Source organism: Nesoenas mayeri, assembly GCF_963082525.1.
Source record: "Nesoenas mayeri genome assembly, chromosome: 3".
NCBI classification, from domain to species: domain Eukaryota; kingdom Metazoa; phylum Chordata; class Aves; order Columbiformes; family Columbidae; genus Nesoenas; species Nesoenas mayeri.
Window position 1 is genome coordinate 10,875,124 of NC_137544.1, and position 4,744 is coordinate 10,879,867.

Below are 4,744 nucleotides of genomic sequence, written 5' to 3' on the forward strand. Positions count from 1 at the left end.
GGAGAAGAAAAAAAGCCACCAGATTATTGGGAAAGGCAGCCAAGTTGATTCAGTTGGTATCTATAAAGCCAACACTGCAGCTACACTGACGCTTGGACCATTAAACATGGTATTGTCTAATGAAAAAAACCCTCAGAGTTCTTGCAAGAAGGCTTATTCTTGTCCAAATAAGAAAAGTCATCCCTTCCATCAGAGCACTACATGAGGGAGAAGAAGAGATGAGAGGAGAAAGGAGATGAGAGCAGACATCCCCTCAGGTGAACTTCACAGCCCACACCTCGGGGTGGGCTGGGGAGCCCCCTTTGGCCTCTCGCTTCCTGGGAGTGAAAGCGGGAGGCAGATGGAGTTGCTCAGACGTGTCTGACTCACCGCAAAGGCGGCCGGACAGAACAAGCAAAATCAGATATCACTGTGCAAGCACGCTGGGTGGGTTCAGGTGCTCCTGCTATAAATCACAGCCGGCGGTTGAAAGGGTCAAAATCAATTATTTCTACATCAGTGCATCCCAAACCAACTGCAAGGGGTTTGCCAAGGTGTGGGAGGAGGTGGGAAGAGTGAAGTGTGTTCGGTGCCACCACGCTGAACAAAGAGTGACGGTCTTGGGAACCGGGGACCATGGTGACTGGGGTCCCCAGAGGGGAGCACAAGGACTGGATGCCAAATGTTGCGCACTGGCACACAAGGTTTGGTAACACAAGGTTGAATGTCCGGGCTGCTTCCTCTGCTGACTTACACTCACTGTTGATTTAAGGAATGGGCGGATTGCTCTTTTGTTACTGCGGGGAGCTGGAAAGAGGAGGATGTGGTGTGAGCTGTGGGCCAGGGGGACTTTAAAGGGGAAGAAGTAGAAAGCTCCAGGTTAGCAGGGAATGAAACTTCGCAAACCTTCCTGGTCTCCACAGTCTCCAAACAGACCACCAGCCACATTGTCCAAACCTCCTCTTGGATCCCTCAGGACAAACAATCCTTCCCCTTCCATCCTCGGGTTTTAGGCCACCTCTTGTTGCCAGCTCACCGTTCTGAGGCACCATCCATGGAAAAAACCCGGACAGTGAAGGCAACATCAGTGGTGGTACTTCAGGCCCTTACCAGACACCATCACTTGTTTTGGGTGCATCTCCCACCTCACTCCAACCAGTTTCTGGGACAGACTCAATCTGAGTTCATTTAACTTGATGTATCTAACATCCTGTAACTGCCCCATGCATCTGCAGGCACCTTCTTTCCTCTGTGTCCTGCTGTCGCCACACAGACTCAGGGCTTTCACTCATCTACCTGTTACAGCTGAGAAGTGAAATGCACAAAGGGCTGTCGGTTTCCCATTATTCTAAGCCCCCTTTAGTTAACTGAGCTACTGAATCAGGGGAAAAAAGAAAGTTTTCTCTCTGTCACAAAAGCAACAACTGAAAATGGCCCAACCATCAGCAGGGAAGCCACCTATCTGAAGCCAACAAGAGATAACACTCACTAGCAGTGAACTGTGAACTCCACAACCCCAGTAGGTAGGCAACTGCCTGTACACTTAAAGCAATCTCAATATTTGCATACACTCTAGCCTCTTATTGTGTGTTAGGGAATATACTCCCCTCCTTCATCCCAAGGTGTCGGGCTGTGACAGGTGAAGTCACTGAGAGGTGATGTGTGAACCTATCCAGCTTGATGCCACAGATATGATCCAGTCCTTCTGAAGGAACAGAATCAGCTTTTCCTAAGCCCACCCCATCTGGTCACAGTCCATTAACAAACCATCTAAGGACACATGGCACCAGACTTTGGGAGAAGGGGCAGACATCTGCTGCTGGTGAGTAAATGCAAGGTGAGGACACACGGTGACAGTGGCCACTGTGGGCAGGTCCGACACCCGGAAAGCCAGGCAGGCAGCTCCTGCTGCTTGATGCTCTCATTCGTTAGGGGATAAGGAACTATGGCTTCTGCTACAAGACGCAGTGATGAAGAATGGTGGCGGTTGTCCAAAAGCAACGGTTGCCATCCCTGCTCCCCCCTTGCCTCTGGTGGTGGCAGAAGCAGCAGGCTGGATTCCTCCCCTGGTTGTGTTCGCCCTCTTCCATGGCAGGACACCGTTCAAACTACCCCCTTATCCCCTGGGGAGGCTGAGTTCAATTGGGCGACGCTGCTGGAAGCCCTTGATCCAGTTCTGGGAAATCCCCACAGCTCCACTGTGCTGGGCAGAAGCAACCAACTCCTACCATCCCCTGAGCTCGGCGCTGCCAAGAAACTCCTTTCCATACAAGTCTCATCTGGCTTTTCAGCATGGAGCTCTTTTGACTGAAACCACAATATTTCACATGCTTCAATGATCAAGCAGAGGGCACGGGAATGTCACTGAAAACACTTGGCTTCCAAATGCAACATTGTTCTTCCCTTACCCCATTCACAGATCCTGACCAGAACATCCTGATCGAGCTCTAAATGTTTTCTAGTGAATCCAGTGAGAAGTACAGCAGCAGTACTTGAGTTGCCCCCTCCCCAAACACACATGCACCCTCACTTGCATGAATCCCAAACGCTGTACAACCCCACCGGTGCCACGCCACCCCTCCCAGGACCAGCGCTTGTGGACGTATTTCCTCCCTCCTCCATGGCTGCAAGTGTCCATTAGATGCAGCCTTGGCCAAAACAGCCTTTGCTATACCAAAATCATAGAATCATAGAATAGCTTGGGTTGGAAGGGACCTTCAAAGCTCATATAGTCCAACCCCCTGCAATGAGCAGGGACATCTTCACCCAGATCAGGTTGCTCAGAGCCCCGTCCAGCCTGGCCTTGAATGTCTTCAGGAATGGGGCATCCACCACCTCTCTGCTCAACCTGGGCTGGTGTTTCACCACCCTCAGTGTAAAACATTTGTTCCTCCTGTCAACCCAGATCATGCCCAGTGCACATTTCCCGATTCCCAGTGACACCATCACAGCTGAATGTCACAACCTCTTCATCACATCCACGTAATGTTTTCAGCCTCATACTCTGCAGGCCCCAGCACCAAACACCTTTGTCCCAAGCCCCATCCCAAAAGTCCCATCTTCAATGTTCTGGTTGCATCAGGTTGAAGATATGGATCAGAAAGGCCACTCTCCCCCCATCCCTCAGCAGAAGCCTGCTCTCCCACCCAGGAGCTGCTGCTCCAGCACAGCCACCCACCAGGCACCCATGTGTCCCCATTGCTTTTATTTTGCGTCCGTTCCCCACTCTGCTGTCCCAGCCAGCCACCCCACGTGCCAGCAGTCATCTTGGCTATGGGACCCATGGGTGACATCTTCTCCCCATCAGCCACATCAAGGGGAGAAGAACACAGTGGCCCTGTCTCATTTGAGGGAAAGGCATTATGGCAGGAGTGGTGCCTAGGAAGGCTGAATGAGTAATTTAAGGGAGAGGGAAAAAAAAGAGAGCTAATTAAAGACACGTGATAAAATCACAACAGTTTTAGCCACATTGAATATCCAATTAAGTCTTTTAAGCCTTTAGGCCACAGCTGTGGGAAGGGATCCTGGCTCTGGCAGAGATGGGCCAACACCCACCGAGAGCCTCCTGAGCCACCAGGAAGTGCTCACGGGTTATGGCTCTTTTTTGGATTCCCCCCATGAGCAGTCCTGGGGCAGCACAGCCCCATGCCCACAGTCTTGGCCACATCCCTCATCTGCATGGCCATGTAGCCAACGTGTGCTCCTGCAGCTCCCAGCTGCGTTAATTCTTTAAAACTGCCTTTTTTTTTCTTTTTTTTTTTTTTTTAAATATTGTTTGCACACACATTCAATTGCATTGTTTATAGCCAACACTTCAACATGTGCTGGCACCCACACAAGAGAAAGGAAAAAAAAAGACAACTGAATTGACTGGAAGTGAACAGGAACTCCAGCCCTGACTCCAACAGGGTAAAAAAATTCATCCCGTGGTATATTTTTTGCAGGACTGTTTCATTTTTGCTGTCTAAGGTGAGATGTGTGAAGACCAACCCGCAGCGCTGCTGAGGAGTGGTAAAGTTGCTTTTAACCCAAGAAGGGTAGTTTGCAAGAAGGAGCTTCTTTTAAAGCAGCACTTTTTGCCGCAAACCTCTCGCAACATTTTACACTGCCAAAAAAACCCGTTCCGAGCAGAAAATCGGATGCAACTGAAGGCACAGAGGGTGCGGGGCCAGCTCCGGGGATCCACGGGCAGGAGGAAGGACATCCCCCTACCCAACCTCTATATTTGGGGGGAGAAACCCCCGCTGGGTGTGACATGGAGTCCCGGCGCAGACGGGCCGCCCGGGGAGCGCTCCCTCCCCTCTGTCCGGAGCGGCGCCGGGGGAAGGGGAGACGGCAGCGCACCCCCGCGATTTTCCCACACTGGAAGGGGAAGGGAGGGCTTTTAACGTTGTTATTATTATTAATAATAATAATTATTATTATTTTTAGCGAGAAGGAAGGAAACTCGGTGGGAAGAACGCCGCCGCCGCAGAGGAAATCTGGGAATGCGATGGGAGGGAAGCGGCGGGCGGGGAGGGGAGCGGACCGGCGCAGGTAGCGCGGCGGCAGGAAGCGGGGGCGGGCGGCGGGGCGGGCCGGGGCCGGGGCTGGGGCCGGGGAGCGGAGCCGAGGGGAGGGGAGCGGAGGCGGAGCCGGCCGGGGGGTGGCCGTAAGGTGAAGGTTGTTGCAGTGGGTTCATTAAAAGACAGAGTTCAACTCCCTCCCGTCGCAGAGCGCTGCTGGGAGGCTGGTTCGGGGGCTTGCGAAGGGGCGAAAAGAAAAA